The sequence below is a fragment of the Trematomus bernacchii genome, unplaced genomic scaffold, assembly GCF_902827165.1.
Source record: "Trematomus bernacchii unplaced genomic scaffold, fTreBer1.1, whole genome shotgun sequence".
In the NCBI taxonomy this organism is placed as follows: domain Eukaryota; kingdom Metazoa; phylum Chordata; class Actinopteri; order Perciformes; family Nototheniidae; genus Trematomus; species Trematomus bernacchii.
This window is the reverse complement of record NW_022987855.1, coordinates 352,585-375,218: the sequence shown is the minus strand read 5'-3', so window position 1 is coordinate 375,218 and position 22,634 is coordinate 352,585.

Sequence of the window (22,634 nt, the reverse complement as noted above, 5' to 3'; positions counted from 1 at the left end):
GAGTTGTCTTCACTCAGAAAAACATCCCTATCAGGTGTTAACCCAATAACTAGGACAGCTCTCAAGGCCAAGGGTCAGAGAGAGAGGGTCACACTCTCCGGGTGCAGAGAGCACCCCCAGCCACGTGCAAGGAAGCACGAGGTCGTTCGAGATGGGATGCTTCTCTTCAACTTTCTGATAAGAGGGGGTTCTTCTCTTCATCTTTCTGCTCGGTGGGCTCTAGCAGACAACCCTGCAGGACGAGCGAGGGTTTCAGAGGCTTCTATAATACAATGTTCCATGTTTCTTGGAGGAGTTTGATGTCTTCCTAACCTCTCCCATCACGGGGGGGACACCTGGATGCATCAGGAATACGCAGTTGTACTCAAGCAGATAGCAGAAGGAATACCGGCAGATGAGCCTCCGTCTCACTGGGGGATTAACTACAGTGCTCACTGAATGAGCCACACAAAAGCTGAGCAATTGGGGGGTTGAATTATGGCGCTCTGATGAAGAAGAGTTTGAGCCAATCAGCACCTCAGTGCTAATCTACAGTATCAGGATGCCTTTACACACCAGACACTCTGTGTCATAAAGGGAGGAGGAGAACGAGTCAGGAAGCCTGATGGACATGTTCTTCCAGCTCTCGTACAAAGATGAACTTTGAATTGAATGTCCAGATGTTTAAAGATGTACAATTAATGATTGTTTTTTATATTTCCAATGACCAGATATGTGTTAAATAGTGGTGATAAATATATTTTGTAAAATTAGATTACACTTTCACACTAAACAAAATTAATAAATAAATATTTTCAGATTATAAAGTATTGAATAATAAGGTATTTCTAATATTATAACAGATAATGTTAATATCCTTAATCATCCAGCAATCAGGCTTAACAACACAACTCTTTAATGTATTGTCCATGAACAGACAGACCGACAATGATGTTTCAAGTACTGGATTAATTTCAGTTTTGGCCCAAAACAAATATTTATAATAATTGATATAACAATTATGTAGCATATTTGATCCTCAAATTAGAGAAGTATAATTTAAAGAAATTGATATTCTATATTCACCATTAGATAAACACAGAAGAACCCTTTCCAAGTACCATAAGTAGATGATCAGGTAAGTATGGCTAATAAGAATAATTGATAGACTTAATTTGGTACAGATCGGTGGTAGCATTTACAAATGTATGAATTAAAGTTTTAAGAATGTTTAATCTTTCCTTTCCAGGTTTTTACAAAAGTCTTTGAATATTTGCCTAACTTTTCCTTTTCAGATTTTGAACAATGTACTTGACTAAAATGAATGTATTGATTTTTCTAAGACTAAGTGCCTTACTCTTGACTAAAGCGTAATGAAGTAAACGTAAAGTAATCCTAAAATTGAGGACACTGCAACTTTGCCGATTACAGATTGATCAAATCACCACTGTGAATTTTATGCCTTAGCTGGATCTCTTATGATCCTAAGTTTTAAATGCTTTTGACTAGTGATTGCCTTAAAGCAAATCTTTAAGCTGCAAGCTGGTTTTGATTTATAGTTTGATAAATGACATTAACTAATGGTTTAAATGATAAAAGATATTAGTTTAAAACAAATATTTTGCTATTATGTATCTGTGTTTTATGTGTGTTCATTATTATGCTTTTGACAAAAGATGCTCCAAACACTGATGAGAGATAATTTTTCCTATTATGATTGCCTGTATCAATCATTGTGATTGAATGTTTCAATCTTACTCTACTTTGTGATGTAATTGAATGTAAGGTGAGACCACACTCAAATCTGAAGACGCCTATTGATTTAAGTATTGACCAGAATTATTAGACTAATGTTTTAAGGTTATCAAAAATGATAAAAAGAGAGGAACTGTTAAGGAATAATTCTTCTAGATATCTAACCTTTTACTCTGACATGTGTTATCTCCTTTAAGGAAAGGCCTTGGTGCCATATATGTTGTTTGTGACCGGTCAACTTGACTGGCACGCAGGGTAATTGTTGTGAGAACACTGAAGCACTTCTTTATCGGTGTTTGTGGGCTCTAGGATGTGAAATCCTTGAGGCCATGAGCGTCGGACGCAGATAATTCAGTGTTTAGTCTACTCCTTCAGAGATGTTGATTTCTCTCTGTGAACCAGTTAAAAGGTCTAGCATAGAGAGAGGTTCTTCAGAATTGACGTGGCAACTCTACCGTGTGGTCAGAACCTCTGACTCTTTGATTTGTGATGTGAATCCTCCGGCCGAATACTCTGAATAAACCCATCAGTGTTTGACATCAAAGCTCCAACTCTCACCGTGTCTCCTTCCTGAGTCGGTGACTCCATGCATTACTACACAGAAGTTTCCTCCACAGTCTGGAATACTGAAAAGATTAATACTATTAATATCCTTTATTTAGCATACAAGAAATTTGATTATTATGTCACACAGAATAATCTTGACATATAAACTAGCTTTGGGTAAAACGTGTGGTTGTTATACCATTATTATGAACTGAAAATAAATAGTGAAATAGTATCTGGTTAAAAGATGAACGGATTTGATATCCTAGAGAGGGTTAGTTATATTGTGAATACTTCACAAAGTATTTACTAATGTATTTTGAAGAACAAATAACAAACACAAGCATTGTGAAAACTCCCACTCTTGAGAACATCTCAACACTTTATTCCATCTAAGCACGAATGTTTATGACAGACGCGCCATATATTCCAAGAATAAATATCTCTGGGCCCCAAAGAACAATCTATTAACCCAAAACGGTCTTTAATGATATCAATTGTGAACTTCCTTAATATTAATTGTAAATGCAACGTATGTTCTCTTTAGAACAAAGATATGATAGTTGCAGCTGAAACTGGTTAATAGCAATTTTCTGTTAACCTAGATAAGCATGTTGTTCTTATATCTAGTAATATATATATATATATTTATATTTTATTTTATGTTACTCATAAAACAGTAAACCATAGGAACATTTTCCAGAATAGTAGTTAACTTTATATAACAGTTACTCTCTCTAGACTCTTAATTCTCCTGTCTCTCTCTTTCCTCACTGTGCCCTGCAGCTGCTCCTGTCCGCAAGCTTCTCTCATCAATCACACTTGACCTCTTTGTGTTATCCAACAGTGTGAGACGCCTCGAGCAAGCATCGTACAGCACCTCTGTCATGCTTAAACATTAACAGCTTCCTTCTTACTGACACACTTATAAAAACCTCCTGTTTACTACTTACTACTCTTTCTTCATAAACTTAAAAATACAATTGTGGTGAAACGTTTGCGTTTTCAGTTTCCTATCTACTTTAAACAACCACCAACTGAGAGTCACTATTGTATGATAAATACAACTCCTAAATAACATTACAATATATATTTCTTACAGTGAGTTTGTTATTTTAATGTTTAACAAATTCTCCTCTTTCTATGTCTTTATACTAGGTGGAAAAATCCACTATTATATTTAATTTGAATAAAACCTTAAACTTAATGTACTTCATATACTCAGTAAACCTCTTCTTACTTTGCCTTAACGTTACTGTATGTAATTAAGTTCCTTTGAAATATAATTAAGTACAATTCTTAGTCAAATGACAAATACCATGACATTCAGAATGCAATTCAATGGTAACAATCAGTTATCAAAGACTATGTTTAAATAGCAACAAATCATTGTTTCTTATTTATTTCAATATATCTACTACTTCAAATCACACATTGATCTATTGATTTTCAATGTATTCACTCCGACTTCAGATCACTAATCTGATCTTTCACTCCTTGTTTTAAATTCAACACTCAGCAGCCTTCTTTCAGGCATTAGACGAAAGTACAAGCAGACACACTCCGGGCTGCTGCTCGACAATTAGAGAAGAATGGGGAGAAGGGGGGGGGGGGGATACTTTCACAGACAAAGACAGACACACCCTGGCTGGAGCTCTCAGCCTTTTCAGGAGAAGGGGGACATATTTTAAGCTGCCGCTTCTTTGACCAATAAGAAATTAAAACAACAAACTATGGTATACCAAAACATTTAGCGCTTTATCACAGGCTCTACATTACGGCCTGACAAAACATGGAAAACTCCACTTTTGTATTTAGTGAATTCACAGAGTCGTGAGGCAAGCTTTATCTTTTTAACTCCCTCAACTCAGATCGGGCTTATTAATCTCTTAATTACCGAACGGACCGGATGTGCACTTGGCTCGCAAAGCAAATCATATCCCCTCCAAATGAATCTCTGAACCTTAAGACAATCATTAGGATCTTCTCAGGCAGAATTCACGACTAGTTTACAGGAATGTTTGCATCAAGCTTTAGGGGTTTTAGGGGCTTTCGGGGCTTTCGGGGACGATAACTTGTCAAAGTGTTGCAGGTGGAATGTCACATGTTGAAGTGCAGAACATACGTGAGAAGATGAAATAAACCTAAGTTCATGTTCACACACACACACACACACACACACACACACACACACACACACACACACACACACACACACACACACACACACAGACACACACACACACACACACACACACACACACACACACACACACACACACACACACACACACACACACACACACACACACACACACACACACCACACACACACTAAAGCCCCTAAAGCTTGATGCAAACAGTCCTGTAAACTTCTCAGTCTGGTTATTCGTGTATTTAACATTTCAGAACACTTTCCGGCCTCCGAGAAGCCCCAGAGAAAATTATTTGCTTTGTGGCCCTCGTAAACAGGAATTGAGCCAGAACCTTTCCTTTTTTGTTTTACCATTTATTGAAGTGATTGATATTTCAGGCTGAGAGGATAATGGCCAGTTAAATATGGTTGATTAAGCTGTGTACTTCTAGCCAACAGTTAGTTAACAGTAAGTAAATATAGGAGTAACCGATGTACTCCAGCCTGATCCAAATAAGGCTAACCTACGCCTGTTGCTCCCGATTTGCACGTTTTACGTTGCTAAAGGTAAGTGAACATGAAACTATTCAACTAGCAAAACGTTCAATAATAATCTAAGGTATTGAGTTTTTTGGACAATACTTGCATACAAATCTATAAATGCCTTCAGGTTTCTAAAATATATAATGTAGCATTTCCCTCTGAATAATGGTCGTAGACTTAACAGATGAATTAGAATTGATTTAAACTCCAGAGTCAGCGCAAGAGTTTGAGCCTCTTCGGGGGGTGCCAACATTAACCGTACACTTTGGCTTGACCAAAAATCGTTTAAAAATGTGCTATATAAATAAAACTTGATTTGATTTAATTCTTCTCTCTCTTTGTCGTTATATATAGAAGATATTGCTTTCTCTGTCATGTTGTTTCTATAGCAACAACAACTTCCTGTCACTAGCGTAAACTCGCCTTCAAAATAAAAGCATTTACATAAAACAGGAAGTTAACCTAAATTACATTTAAGACGTATATAAAACTGCAACGAAAACAAAAACAATGCAACATCCCCTTCAGTCTAACAGAACACAAATGAGGTTATTTACATATATGTGGTAAATGCATGATTTGAGTTATTGAATTTTTGCTGTTACTTAAAGGGGACCTATCATGCAAAATGCACTTTTGTACGTCTTTTATACATGAATATGTGTCCCCGGTGTTCCAGGGAACTCAACAAGTGTCAGAAAACACAACCCTCTCTATTTCCCTCCATACCCAAATCTCTAAAAAAGGGGCTGCAACGGATCTGATAAAAACTGATCCAGATTTGAACACTGTCCTGACGTCAGGAAAGTGGCGCTACGGCTATTGGGCCAACTCCACCAATCAGGAGGAGACAGCCACGGCCATTGCCGTTCAAAAGCGCTGGAGACGCTGTAGTACATATGCCAGGCCTGTAGATGGTGCTGTTCTCACAGAATCAGCCGTTGCAAAAACAGAGCTGGAAATTGTCAAATTGAGCAAAATGAGGCATGGCTAAAATGCATGATCTGTTTGGTATTTTGAAAAAAAAAAAGTATAAATATGCCTTATATAGGTATGGTCCTACACTATATTATTCAAATATAGCATGATAGGTCCACTTTAATTATACTTGTAATAAATTCAAGTCAAGCTTAGTTACATGTGATGGTAGCTAGTTAGTGCTCTTACCTGTGTGCCTCCTCCGCAACCAGACTGTATTAAAACTCTTAAGTATCTGTTCTATCTACTTTAAACAATTAAAAAGAGAAAATCAACTACATTTATTTAAATAACAATCTTCATTTTATGTGCCTCTTCTTTTAAATCAAACTTTCAGACGTGAGATATTAAAATACGGTAATAGTATTGTTTATTTAAAAAAAACTGAGCCACTCCTTACAGTTAACTTCATATGTATTTACACAAACTCAGGTTTATTTCATCTTCTCACGCATGTTCTGCACTCCAACATGTGACATTTGTCCACAGGGCAAGACGCACGATGTTCACTAATATTTAGGGGCGGAGGGGGAAATGTTTCCTGTGTTTTCTCTTCATGCAAATCTCAGGTTTAGAAAAGTTAACAGAGTCAATAGCAAGTGAAGAGTGATCAGAATCAAATCATGAGTAGTGGGACGTGTGGACATTATGGGTTATGGAGGAGCTGAGAGGAGCACTGACTCTCAGGGATAAATGAGTGTTCACAAAGACTCCAAAGAAAGCCAGAAAAGGGTTTGTAAACGCCCGATTAAAAAAATGTGTAAATGAAAGCTAACTGAACAGTGTGCCGGAGACCCGCCTATGGGAACCACTGAGACCTGGGATTCAAGGAAGCAGAATAAACAGAAACATGCTTATGAAAAGTCAAAAGACAAGTGCCTTCAAATAAAGTGTTCACCTCACTAAATGAAGAACATGAGAGGAATAAGAGTAAATCAAAACACAATAGTAAGAAAGGAACAAGGTGTGATTAAAAACCAATGAACCCAGGTCTCTGGAGATCCTCAGGACGTATTCATTGGATCAAATGGTTTTCTCTGCGGGTGGTTCTCCGGAATCCAGGTGACATTAAATACATTTAAAATATGATCAATTATTAATAAAAAAGGCAGGAAAGGAGAGGGATGGCTTCCTCATGTGGGTTATCTGTGTGTGTGTGGTTGTGTGTGTGTGTGTGTGTGTGTGTGTGTGTGTGTGTGTGTGTGTGTGTGTGTGGTGTGTGTGTGTGTGTGTGTGAACATGAAATCAGTTTATTTCATCTTCTCACGTATGTTCTGCACTCCAACATGTGACATTCCACCTGCAGCACTTTGACAAGCTATCGTCCCCTAAAGCCCCGAAAGCCCCTAAAGCTTGATGAAAACAATCCTGAAAACTTCTCAGTCTGGTTATTCGTGTATTTAACATTTCAGAACACTTTCCGGCCTCCGAGGCAAAGGGCAAATACTTTGATCTGTGGCCCTCGTAAACAGGTTGGGGACACACATCCATTTAGGAAAAACTTGCGTTACGGTCATTTTATGTTTTTTAGTGGATTTAAAATATATGTTCTTGATCCAGATGCAGCACTTTAGCCTGGGGGGGGTCACATGTTTCCTTCTCTATGTGCAAATATCCAACCCAGTCTCACAAGAACACGTGTAATAGCGACGTTCACTAATATTTAGGGGAGGGGGGGTCACATGGTTCCTGTGTTTTCTCTATATGCCAATATCAGGCTTGTGTGTGTGTGTGTGTGTGTGTGTGTGTGTGTGTGTGTGTGTGTGTGTGTGTGTGTGTGTGGGTGTGTGTGTGTGTGTGTGTGTGTGTGTGTGTGTGTGTGTGTGTGTGTGTGTGTGTGTGTGTGTGTGTGTGTGTGTGTGTGTTTGTCTGTGTGTCTGTCTGTCTGTAAGTGTCTGTGAGAAAGTGTGTATGTGTGTGTGTGTGTGTGTGTGTGTGTATGTGTGTGTGCGTGTCCAGGGCCGTATCCACCATTGAGGTCACCGAGGTCCGGACCTCGGTAATTATTTCCGAGCTGCGTATAAAAAAACTTGTGAAATAACGGCACTAAACGGGGTTCTTTGTAGTACTTCCATTTACTGCCGATGGGGGCGCTGCATAACTACGTAGCCTCAGCAAGCAAACAGAAGAAGACGACATGTATCAACAAACCACCGCAGCCCGGACTTGTATCGGAGCAGCGGAGGAGTGATATCTAGGGTATCTAGAGATCTGAGTCCAGCGGGCTGCTTGTGTTTCTGTTCCTCACAGGACATCATATGACCAGCAGATCCTATGTGAACGCTCTACGTTAGTCAGTGGACGTCTGACAACATGCACACTAACTCATATTGGAGCTATAGGCTAAACTTTGGTTTAAATTGCATGAATAAACTAGGTAGAGAGCTAAAGTTAATTACATTCATCCAATGTCAGAAGGATTACCTTTTAACAAACATTGTAATGCTTTTCTTTCATTTTAATTTGAGTAAAACATTGAAGACATAACATTGTATTGTTTTCTTTTTACACTGACTCAGATATAATGAAAAGACTACTATCTATCTATCTATCTATCTATCTATCTATCTATCTATCTATCTATCTATCTATCTATCTATCTATCTATCTATCTATCTATCTATCTATCTATCTATCTATCTATCTATCTATCTATCTATCTATCTATCTATCTATCTATCTATCTATCTATCTATCTATCTATCTATCTATCTATCTATCTATCTATCTATCTATCTATCCATCTATCTAACAAAGAGAAAGAGTAGAGGACAGAGAGACTAAAGAAGATGGAAGAGAGGCTGCAGGTTATGGAAAGGAGAGAGACATGGAAAATGAATGTTGACAATGTTGTGTGATCATTTTAGCCTCTTCTGCATGTCCAGATCATTCATAGTAACAATCAACTGATTCTTATGCATTACACTTTCAAAAATAATTGATGCTGCAGCCCACTGACATGGTTTGAAATCAATATATTATCCATTTGTGACCCCCCACAGGACTTAAAAAGCACCTAACTAGATCATGAAAATCCCAAAAATCACGGGGGAGTACACCCCCGAACCCCCCTAGCATGTTTGGACCTCGGTATTTAGGAAATCCTGGATACGGCCCTGTGCGTGTCTGTGAGTGTCTGTGAGAAAGTGTGTGTGTGTGTCTGTTAGTGTGTGTCTGTGAGTGTGTGAGAGTGCGTGTGTGTGTGTCTGTGATGCGGCTTTCACACCGGCGCTTTTCACTTTCTAGCTCCTCGCGAGAGCTTTTCTGGTTCAGCTCCCGTTTCCCTTTTCAGCTCCCGCTCTGTTCACACTGCCCAGAGCTGCCGCTGCTGCGTCATGACGTCACAGTTTACGTCGATGATTTTCTCCCACAACAACGGGCCGGGGACTGCATCGGGTCGATGATCGTGTTGCTTTTAATCATACGAAGCCAGATTAAATTAAATAACGACTTCTCCAACCTTATACTTTTCTCCAGAGTGCCGTGGTTCATTGTTTATTAATGTGTTTCATTTACCGACCGCTGCAGTGCTGGCTGCTCTTCCACGGGAGTTTATTTTCCCGTTAGCTCCGGGTTAGCTCACACGGCTCTAAAGTATTCACTGTCTGACTGTCACACAAGCAGCTGATACATATCCCCAGTTCCCCTTAAGTGAATGTGTGTCAGTCTGAATTGACGCTGTTTGGCATCACAACGCTGTTATGAAAGTTTCTCTGGTATAACATGGGTGATGTTAGCATAGCAACCGAAGCTAAACTGACTACTTGCTAAGCCGTTTCCTACAGGCACATTTTACCGGCGTATTTTTCATTATGATTCTACTTCTGATAGTCGGACATGACAACCTGTATAGCCCATGTATCTCCACAATGATCAATAACAGTGAACGGATGGTCAAAGTAAGGTTTCCTGCACGCCTCGACGTAAGAGACGTAAGCGACGCCGCATCATAGCTCCGAAGCTCTTGCCTCTGGACCGACAATTTTTTGGAGCTGGAAGTGAACCGCATTCCGGAGCTATGACGCGCCGCCGCTGCGGTGTGAACAGGAAAAACCGGCGCTTTTCAGGCTCTAGCTCCCAGCAGGAGCTGGAAAAGCGCCGGTGTGAAAGGGGTATGAGTGTGTGTGTCTGTGTCTGTGTGCGAGAGAGTGGTTGTGTGTGTATGTGTATGTGTGTGTGTGTGTGTTTGTGTGTCTGTGTAAAGTCAAACAGAGCCTAAAGCTGGCTACACACCAACCCGATTTTGGGAGTCAGAGGCCGTCAGAGGCCGTCAGAGGCAGTCGGGCATTCGCGGCGCCCTACTCAGGTTGGTGTGTCCTGCACCGTCGTCTCTTTACGGCACCTTTTCACACCTCCCGCGGCCTCCCTTCAACATGTTGAATCGGCCGCGGGAGGTCAGAGAAAGTCGGCCCAAGCAATCACTCTGATTGGCTGTTCACACTACCGCTGCCTGCTGGTAAGGACAGTTATTGCCACTCGTCGACTGAAGTATTTGCGGTGTGTTCGTAGGCGGGCGGCGTAGCGGGCGGCGTAGCGGACGCAGGCGGCGTAGCCGACGCAGGCGACGTAGCTGACGTAAAAGTCGGGACGCCTTCGGTACGAGTTCTTTGGTCTCAGGTGGGTGTGTAGCGGCCTTTAGGCTTTAATAAATATAAAATAAAAAACAGATAACAAGTAGTCGGAAAATTATATATATGGATACATATCAATAACAAAATAGCTTGATTTTAATCAGAAATTAAATCATTAGAGCTACAATTATGTTTCATTTAAATACAAATCACCAATTAATAGGGATAGACAACAGGTGTAGTAGTAGTTACAATGTATTGTAATTTCACACCCATTATATTACAATACATTGCTGTGAATGTCTTCACAGCAATGTATTGTAATTTCACACCCATGATATTACAATGCATTGTTGTAAAGGTAAAACTGTATACTGTAACTTCACAGCTTCAATGACTAAGGAATTACTGTGATATTACAGTATGTTACTGGGGAATTACGTCATTTTGTTGTACATGCATTACAACAAGGGCCTGTACTTTTACATTTCTATTGTGAAAGCAATGCAGGAGTTGCCAGTAATTTACTGTGAATTTACAATGTGTACTGTGAAAGTAATGCAAAAGAGTTGCCAGTAATTTACTGTGAATGTACAATGTGTACTGTGAAAGTAATGCAGATGAGTAGCCAGCAATTTACTGTCAATTTACAATGATAGATGTGCATAACAGTAGTCCCCAGCTCCGGTACTTCCTGGAGGAAGCTCATACAATGGTTTCCTGTCAAATACTATTGGATGACGTGACTAATCACGTCATCCACATACAGCAAGTAAAAATGCACAAAAAGCATCTCACCCGTGAGTCCAGTTGGGTCAAATCAAATAGGCTACACTGTAAAAAAGAAAACTGACAAACAAAAACCCTTAAATTAAAGTAAAATACTTTTACTGAAATAAAGTGCTAAAGCAATTAATAAACAGGAATTGTCCTTAAAGATTTTACAGGAAAACACTGTAGTGTTACAGATGTTTCCTCTCTTTTCAAAATCCATTGTCTTAAAATGTTACATTCAAATACCTTAAATAAAGTTCTGATGAGAAAAACTGTTTTTTACATTTTTTTTATTAGATTTTTATGATCAAACACAAAAGTAAATGCAGAACCTAAAGTTCTACAGGTAGAATACTGTTATTTTACAGCTTTTTTCTAACATTTTCCAAATGACAGCACAAAATGTTCTGTAGGGAACAATTACTATAAAAATGTTAAAACTTAAAATATAAAAATATTTGTAGAATTATACAACCATTAATGAATACAGCATTTAATATTTAAACATCTACTTTTAAACAGTATAAACAAAAAGTAAGTTAAATTTTTTAAGATTACTTTGAAACATTCTCAACTGAAAATAACAGAAATTACAAAATGGCGACATATGTTCACATTGTCCATTTGAAGGAGCAGTGTGCAGGATTTAGTACGTCTAACAATGGTAGGTTCCAACCAATGGATAACTTGTTCACTCACCCTCCTATCCCAAGTTTGTAGGAGAATGTATATTGGCTGCAAAAAACTTGAGGCCCAATCATGTTTCCTCTGTCCATTCTGCGCTACTGTAGACGTGGCAGTGCAACCTAGAGGACAAGGGTTAGGGTTAGGGTTAACCCAAGGGTTAGGGTTAGGGTTAGGGTTAGGGTTAGGGTAACCCTAACCCAACAATTAGTAAACCATAATGATGAATGTTATTATCAGCAGCTGCCAATAGATCCCCCATCTTGTATGATGGACCTTTGAAGCAGGGTTGGAAACTTAAACACACTATTGATTGTAAAACAGTTCTTGATAGCATCCCAAGGGAATTGATCAAATGCTAAACCCCTTCCAGAAAAAACAACTTTCGAAACTACAACTAGGCGCTGGCACGAATGCAATGCTTCAGCTTCCTACAACTTTAAAGCTGTGTGGGTGTGGCTCTATGAAGAGTTGTTCATATTTTTCTCATTCATTTCATAAGTTTAGAAGGCGGGAACATAGTCTAACAACAGTTAGCTTTTGTTAATGTTACCTCGAGGCAAACTTGTGAGACTTGTTTCTGAAATCCCTTTCTCTTAAAGTGAATAAATAAAAAAACAAACAATGGAGCTTACCCTAAAACTAACCACTGGATTGCTTGTCTAACATGACCTAGTCCATAAATGAGGTAAGGGTGGGAACAATCAAACGCACTCTCGCAGGCACTGCGTGTTAGCGAAGTACAACTGGGATTTCGAAGAGGAAGATATGCTTGGTCAATTCTTAATAAAAAAGAAAAACCAACAAATTGAGCACTTGAGTTTTCATTAGCAGCGCTTAGCTACAGCTGCGGAGCTTCGGTCAATACCGCTAACAGTCTATTTCCTTAAAATGGTACATATCGCTGAATCTATATTTTCATCTTCAGTTGATGAAATCTGCATAATGTCCCTGTACAATAAGATTCGAGCATTTTGTAATCCAGTGAGGAAATTCAAGACCAGTAAATATTGATTGATTAAACAACACTGAATAAAATTGTAGGGTTTTCTTCAAACTCAGACTCTCTGCTGCGGCTGTACCTCTACGTTAGTATATGTTGGTAGTGCGTGAGGCCATATGTACAGATATGTACATGGGACATGAAAACAGTGCATCTCATATTGACAAAAATAAACCTCGCTAACCAAGTTTTCCAAATCACTCTAAAAATAAGCCGTTGTGATACACGTGTAGACAACATCTGCAGAATCATAAATGATCATTACATTGGGGTCATTAAACCATTATTTCGCTAAGATAAAAAACATTAAAGTTTTGGATTTTAGTGTAATTCACAAATGTTCCACCAGATGGTGCCACACACACTCATGGGTATATTAGTGTTTAAAGCCGTGGGAAATGTTTTAATTCAACAGGAGAGGGTAATTCAATTGTTACCCAGGGAACAGGGCTGCAAACATGGCTATATGAGTGTTAAAATGCTGTCAACTGTTTTAATTCAGTCATAATTGTCGTTTTTAGACGGTGTACATTGGACTCAATAAACATACAGAGTTATGGACATAAATGTGTCAGTATAGACGGGATAATGTACATATTAATAATATTTAATTAGTTAAATGTACAATGAGCTAAAAATAGCAGAATCACTGCTGTTAGCAGGGTCTCACCCTTATGAAACAAAAATATATTGTAATATATTGGTAAATATAATACAATATATTGGATCATACATTTCCATATATGGGAAAGTAGTCCTTATATTTTTAAATATATTGCAATATATGCATGAACCATGTATGGCTATATATTGATACATATAAAAAAAATATATTGCAATGAAAACAAAAACTGCACTATACATTTATATGTAATAGTTTTATTGAAACACTCATTTATTTTTCATGAGTTACACAAGTTTACATAAAATTGAACAGATATTCATAAACAGTTATCTCACTTCGTTTTGTATAGTTACCCACTTTATATGAACATATGTTTGATGGTAGCCTATATATAAAAAAAGTACAAATTGTCCATTGAATGATGGAAAATAATATACAGTTTATAAATATATATAGACACACACATATATGCACGCCTATATATATGCATATATGCACGCATATATATATATATATATGCATATATATATTCACATATATATATATATATATATATATATGCATATATGCACGCATATATATATACATATATGCACGCATATATATCTATGCATATATTACGGCCGACCGGCTATTTGGAGTGGAACGAAGCCCATCCACGGCAGACAGCCCAAACAGTATTCGAATGCGCCACTTCCGGCTGATTCCGGGGAGCCCCCCCCCCTCTCCAGCAATAGATTGATCTGATTGGCAGATTCAAATCTGCGTTGCTGCCTCTGTCTGTTGATTCTCTCGCTGAGTATCAAAGAGAAAGCATTCATCAGGTGCTTCGAAACGGAAAATTAAAAAGAAACGAGACGAAAATACAGCACCAGAGTCAGGTATGTGTGTGAGCATTTAAAACTATTTTAAATTGAAATAATTCTGCATGTACACTACAAGTAGTCTAGTTGCTTAATCCGTATGTCCCGTCTCTCTGCACTACACCAGCTACATTAGCTAACGTTAGTTAAATTAGCTATGTTAGTTCCCTCGTGTATGAGTGTATAACCGGTCCGCAGCTTTGTGAACATTCAATTTCGAAGATTTTCGATGTTACAGTCAACTGAAGTCGACCCAAAACAGCCAAAAATAGCGGACCTTTAGATCGCTAACATTTTAGCATAAGTCAATGGAGTTTAACATAGCGAAAACTAGCCCCACGGCTAACGGACATTTTCTGACTGTTGACGATGATGAGCTAGTTAAGTAATGTAACCACAGTTAGTCTGTGTGTTGTAAATTCCTCTTGTTCTCCTTGATCTGCATTATATCGTTCGTGTTTTAGTCAGGCACATTTAGGGACAGCTAATGTAGTGCAGCTATGGGTCCTCGAGCTGGTTACATCCATGGGTTACACATGTGCGTTCAGGACAGGAGATTATTGCGCATCGTCACATGCATAATTACCATCGTCACAGAGAGAATGCGTTCGTGAAGAATGTGAGCATATATGCAGATCTTTAGTGTTGGTAATGTTATAAGATTGTATGCATAGTGTCCTGCTGAGTCAGTGTGTTAATGAGTCTTGATGTCCCGTTTTTAGTTGCTATGTTGTTCAGGAATTGAGCTAATGCTAGCTAGTTAGCTAAATTAAGCTATTCAGATGAGATGCTAATTTAGCTTTTATTAGCCGTGTGTTTGCAACGTGTCTAATGTGTTTTAGCAACAATTAGTATTGCTGTTGCTTATTATTAATAACCATAGTCTGGTTAGTTATTGTAATTTGAACCTTATTTCTATTTCTGTGTATTTTGCAGAAACCATTCATTCATTCTCTACTCTACGTTATCATTATCATCATACTCATCAACCCATTCAACATCCTGTATGTGATTCCACATCAAGCATGATGTATTCTGTGTTGATGATCAGAACCAAGCTAATATAAAGTCCAAAGACTGTACTTCCTGTCTCCGTGTCAACTCTCTAACCGGAGTGCTGTTTTGAATAAAACGGCTCCAGCACAAACATCACAAAACACATAAGATTCCCCAATACTATGTGTTCTGATGTTAGTAACTATGTAGGCTAACATTAGTTAGGCTATGTGTTGTGGACTAATGCATTCAAGTTAGTTCACATTTTAGTTGTTATTGCCCCTGCTGACAATTGTGTGGATAATATGTAGCCTACAGTCAATGGCATTTCACATTTTGCTCTCCAGTGTATGTTATTTTAATGTTGACCCATAATACTATATATTTTACAGGAGCATTGTTGAAATTCATAGGTCGAACTAAGCCTGCAGAACCACAAGTCAAGAGGACAGAGGAGCCAGTGGTGACTGAGACAGAATAAATAAGGAGAGAGGGCCCATGCAGAGAGGCAGACATCAGTAGTGAGGAATCAGACCCAAAACACACGAGGACAGAGGAGCCAGATCGCAGTGGTGAGGAACGCACTGTCATTTAATTTCACTGTAATTTTACTTTTCACATATCACTTTATTCACTATTCAGCTTAGTTATCCTTGCCATGAAGGAATGAATGATTGAATGGATGAATGTTCTATATTATTTTAATGACAGATTGAACCACAGCAATATTGTTTTAGAGATGTTATATGTTTAACTGCTATGCCTGTCATCTCTGCTCTGTGTCAATGTGTTGTCTCCTGGGTTCTGTAGTGCCCGGAGTCTGTCTTTTTATTTTTTTCCTCCCAAACCCCATCCCCTCAGGACGCTTTTTGCCTCCTGTCAGGTCATCATTGTAATAAGAATTTGTTCTTAATTGATTTTCCTGCCTAAATAAAGGTTCTACTACTATTTATTCAGTTATTTTATTACTGGTACTGCTAATTGCATTATGCGTATTGTTGTATATTGTATATACGTATGTATTTACTACTACTACTTACAAAATCGAGGGTTGTAGCTTTGTGTCAGTACATATTTCAGGGTTTTTCTATGCCTTTGTTAATCTAAATTCTAATACTCATAGGCGACTACCACTCCTGCCGATGCCGATGCCGAGGCCCAGTTCTCCCTTCCCACCACCCCAGGCTCATTGTGCTAGGTAAAACTCTCATTCAATAAAAGTAATCTTTTAAAGGTGGGGTAGGTAATTTTGGAGAAACCAGCTCGAGTGCGCTAGAATTTGAAAATACGCACATGACCAATGAGGGCACGAGATAAGTTTGTGCACAGATGGAAGGCTGACAGGCAGGTAGGCCATCCAGTTATTTTAGCCGGGCCGGCTCAGATGATTGGTCGTGCTTTTTACAGTATTACGGCTTCCACAGATGATATTTCTTTATGGATTTTTTGTCAAAGCACTTCAGATATTCATTGCTATCGGGATGTTAAGAGCATTCCATGGAATATAACAAAAAGTGTATCTCGAGCCGGTTTCTCAAACATACCTACCCCACCTTTAAAGATGAATGCAATTACATTTAAAAAAGTTTTAAACAGAACTGTTACAGATGCAGATGCTTGGTCCAAATTCCATAAAATATACCAACCAGTAGCGCCACACTCAGACGAAAATGTACAAAGCCTAATCTTCCACTATTTGTATTCCCACATTATTCACCAAGCCAGCCCATGCTTTAATATAGATATTATGGATATTGTTATAATTCCTGCTGTCTTTTGTGAACTTCTAATTATTTGTAATTGTTCTGTTCCACAGATGCTGTAGTAAACCACCATCCAGGGACCAAGACATCAGATATAAGAACATCCATTAACACAAGAATTTGTGAGTAAAGGCACGAAAAAAACAAGATTGACGATCAAATAGGGTACAAGACTGTTTTTTTGGCCCTGTTCCGGACCTTGTTTTAATGAGTGATCAGCTCATGTTTAAAGTTGTCACCAGGTGAAACAAAAAACAAGATTGTTAAATAGGATAACAGACTGCTCTTTTTGGCCCTGTATGAAATAACAATGCATCATTTATTAACTATACCTATACAAAATGTAATACATTTTCCCTTCATTATGTAATAACACCTCCTTTTGTAATAATTTGCCCATTATGTAGTAAACAAGTTCAATGCAAATATGTAATACATGTCGCCACATTTTGAAATATATTATTACATATTGCTGTGGTTATTACAAAATTAGTTGCAAACAATAACATTACAACTGTTTATTTATTTATTCAACCATGAATCATCCTTACTCATAATTTAAAAATACTTCAGTAGAATATCTTTCATTGGCCAAAACTAGATCAAGTGTTACCATATTCATTAGCCAACATGTATATCAACATCAATTTTGGGATATATTTACAGTTTGGTTATGGTTACATAATGAATATTACAGTTTTTTAAAAGGGCAACTCACGCATTTTGTAATAACCATTGCAAAATGTAATAATTTATTACAAAATGCAGGGACATTTATTTTATATTGCGTTCAGGCTGTTACAGAATGCAGCAGATTATTACAAAATGTGGGTTTTATTACATAATTACATAAAAATGTTCTTGAGTCATGACATAATGTGTTGTTTATAGGCCTTTTCTTTTATTCGTTCCTTGTCCTTCTTTTAATGAGTATTTTGATAACTGTTACACATTGATAGAAAAAAACAAATTAAGCTTCTCATTATTCAGACTCAGCTCTCAGAGCTTAAGCTTCTTTTAAATGTTGATAAAACCAAGGTAATGCTCTTTTCAAAAACTAAAAAAGACACCAGAGCCTGTTTTAGATATTGTAATTACGCAAGGAATAAAACTTGAAGTGGTTGCCTGTTACAAATACCTTGGTATCTGGCTTGATGATTGTCTCACTTTTAAACTTCATGTCAATAACCTGCTTAAAAAACTGAGGGTTAGGCTAGGTTTCTTTTACAGGAACAAGTCCTGTTTCTCACTTGAGGCCAGAAAAAGGCTCTGTGACCTTTTTACCTGTACTGGACTATGGTGATCTGATCTTTATGAATGCACCTGCCCATTACCTGATCAAGTTAGATGCCGCCTATCACAGTGCACTGAGAGTTGTGACAAACTGTAAAGTATTAACCCATCACCGTACCCTGTATGCAAGGGCAGGTTTGCCTTCACTAACTGTACGGAGGCTCAGTCACTGGTACATTTTTATATACAAAGCCATGTTAGGGAAACTTCGTTCCTACATCTGCTCCCTGATCTCACGGCGAATTGTAAGTGGCTACTGCCTGAGATCGAATGCTGTGGTTTTATTAAATGTGCCAACTGCTAGGACTGTCTTAGGGAAGATAGCATTTAGATGCGCAGCTCCGCTAACTTGGAACAGTCTGAGCAATTTGGTTCCACTAAATGTTTTTAAAGCAAGGATAGATATTATCCAATCGGAAACTGTTGGAACCTGTAAATGTTACTAGCTATGTAAACTGTAATCACTGTAAATATGCTGTATGATGTCCTTTTTTGTTTTTCTGTTATGTTTATATGTATTCATGTGGAACCTACTTGTAGCAGGTCACCCTTGAAAAAGAGATCAATGATCTCAATGGGATTCACCTGCATAAATAAAGGTTTGAAATTAAATGAAAGATTTTTTTTATCAGAACATGCATTTCTCCTCATTGTGAACATATATTGCACTCATGTTCAGAATATATGGTACGTACATGGTCTTTTATAAATCTGAATATATATATTGCATTCATGTCCCCATATAAATCTGAATATATAGAGCATACATGTCCCCATATATTTGTGAATATATATAGTACATGTCCCCATATAAATGTTAATATATAGTAAATGTATGTTCACATATATACACAACCAATATATTATATATATTTACATATATTACTCAATATATGGAAAGCGGCAATTACTGATGTATTATCCCATATATTACAATATATTATCACAATATATTATTCAATATATATATATTGTAATATATTAACACAATATATTATTCTATATATCTTCAATATATTTTCAATATATTTTGTAGATATGAATAAATATGTTTTTCATGTTGATTATTAATCAGTATCACTTGGTGTAGCCAACAGCAAGATTTCCTTTATTAAATCTTTTCAATTAACCAGTAAATCAGAAAACAAAATAATGCAATATATTGACAGTTAATATATGGGGAAATATATTTTCTTTGCGTAAGGGCAGAGACCCATAGACCCAGAGAGCCAGGGTACAGCACCTCACTGTCTTACCCATAAAACAAGGCTCTGATCAGGGCTAAAGTAATGTTATAAACTGGTGAATCTGTTTAAATGCAGGCAGCAGACTCACTGCTTTTAGCAGGGTCTCAGAGAGCCAGAGAGCCAGGGTACAGCACATCGCTTTCTTACACAGAAAACAGGGCTCTGATCAGGGCTAAAGTAATGTTATAAACTGGTTAATCTGTTTAAATACAGGCAGCAGACTCACTGCTTTTAGCAGGGTCTCAGAGAGCCAGAGAGCCAGGGTACAGCACATCGCTTTCTTACCCAGAAAACAGGGCTCTGATCAGGGCTAAAGTAATGTTATAAACTGGTGAATCTGTTTAAATGCAGGCAGCAGACTCACTGCTTTTAGCAGGGTCTCAGAGAGCCAGAGAGCCAGGGTACAGCACATCGCTTTCTTACCCAGAAAACAGGGCTCTGATCAGGGCTAAAGTAATGTTATAAACTGGTTAATCTGTTTAAATGCAGGCAGCATAGTCACTGCTTTTAGCAGGGTCTCAGAGAGCCAGAGAGCCAGGGTACAGCACATCGCTGTCTTACCCATAAAACAGGGCTCTGATCAGGGCTAAAGTAATGTTATAAACTGGTGAATCTGTTTAAATGCAGGCAGCAGACTCACTGCTTTTAGCAGGGTCTCAGAGAGCCAGAGAGCCAGGGTACAGCACATCGCTTCTTACCCAGAAACAGGGCTCTGATCAGGGCTAAAGTAATGTTACAAACTGGTTAATCTGTTTAAATGCAGGCAGCAGACTCACTGCTTTTAGCAGGGTCTCAGAGAGCCAGAGTGCCAGGGTACAGCACATCGCTTTCTTACCCAGAAAACAGGGCTCTGATCAGGGCTAAAGTAATGTTATAAACTGGTGAATCTGTTTAAATGCAGGCAGCAGACTCACTGCTTTTAGCAGGGTCTCAGAGAGCCAGAGAGCCAGGGTACAGCACATCGCTTTCTTACCCAGAAAACAGGGCTCTGATCAAGGCTAAAGTAATGTTACAAACTGGTTAATCTGTTTAAATGCAGGCAGCAGACTCACTGCTCTTAGCAGGGTCTCAGAGAGCCAGAGAGCCAGGGTACAGCACATCGCTGTCTTACCCATAAAACAGGGCTCTGATCAGGGCTAAAGTAATGTTATAAACTGGTGAATCTGTTTAAATGCAGGGAGCATAGTCACTGCTTTTAGCAGGGTCTCAGAGAGCCAGAGAGCCAGGGTACAGCACATCGCTTTCTTACCCAGAAAACAGGGCTCTGATCAGGGCTAAAGTAATGTTATAAACTGGTGAATCTGTTTAAATGCAGGCAGCATAGTCACTGCTTTTAGCAGGGTCTCAGAGAGCCAGAGAGCCAGGGTACAGCACATCGCTGTCTTACCCATAAAACAGGGCTCTGATCAGGGCTAAAGTAATGTTATAAACTGGTGAATCTGTTTAAATGCAGGCAGCAGACTCACTGCTTTTAGCAGGGTCTCAGAGAGCCAGAGAGCCAGGGTACAGCACATCGCTTTCTTACCCAGAAAACAGGGCTCTGATCAGGGCTAAAGTAATGTTATAAACTGGTGAATCTGTTTAAATGCAGGCAGCATAGTCACTGCTTTTAGCAGGGTCTCAGAGAGCCAGAGAGCCAGGGTACAGCACATCGCTGTCTTACCCATAAAACAGGGCTCTGATAAGGGCTAAAGTAATGTTATAAACTGGTGAATCTGTTTAAATGCAGGCAGCAGACTCACTGCTTTTAGCAGGGTCTCAGAGAGCCAGAGAGCCAGGGTACAGCACATCGCTTTCTTACCCAGAAAACAGGGCTCTGATCAGGGCTAAAGTAATGTTACAAACTGGTTAATCTGTTTAAATGCAGGCAGCAGACTCACTGCTTTTAGCAGGGTCTCAGAGAGCCAGAGTGCCAGGGTACAGCACATCGCTTTCTTACCCAGAAAACAGGGCTCTGATCAGGGCTAAAGTAATGTTATAAACTGGTGAATCTGTTTAAATGCAGGCACCTGCATTCACACCTCCAGGGCGGAGACCGGGAAAACCAACTCTCTTTGCCCGCTCACAGAGCCCCGAAGGATGGACTAGAGACCTCCAGCACCAGTCCCTAACAGTGGGACTCTGTTTATTTCACACCTCCAGGGCGGAGACCGGGAAAATCACCTCTCGTTGCCCGCTCACAGAGCCCCGAAGGACGGACTAGAGACCTCCAGCACCAGTCCCTAACAGTGGGACTCTGTTTATTTCACACCTCCAGGGCGGAGACCGGGAAAATCACCTCTCGTTGCCCGCTCTCAGAGCCCCGAAGGACGGACTAATGACCACCAGCATGTCCCCCTAACAGTGGCACCTCCATAACATTGCACACCATGAGTCCCCGGGCCCCCACAGTTAAGCACTCCCCCACGGACTAAACCCAGATATTCACACCCTCCAGAATCTCGTGCCCCTGGTAAGACTAACAAGGGGTGGATTTTGTGGTGGTCTACCGTCCGCCCTTAAGCATCCAACTGCGGACTAAACCCAGATATTCACACCCTCCAGAACCTCGTGCCCCTGGTAAGACTAACAAGGGGTGGATTTTGTGGTGGTCTACCGTCCGCCCTTAAGCATCCAACTGCGGACTCCTGACACTCAGACACTTTTCATATGTTTAGGTTACCAAGGGCACGCTTGTCTGGCAGTTATGCACATGGGGTTTTGTCCAAGGCAGTGTGCTTAAGTCAGGGGGCCCGGGGACTCAAGGTGCGCATGGCAGGCCGCCTATGAGCGGCCAAAATGTTTTAATTAACTCGTTATTGTCGTTTTTAGACAGTGTACATTGGACGACATAAACATCCGGAGTTATGGACATAAACGTGTCAGTATAGACAGAACAAT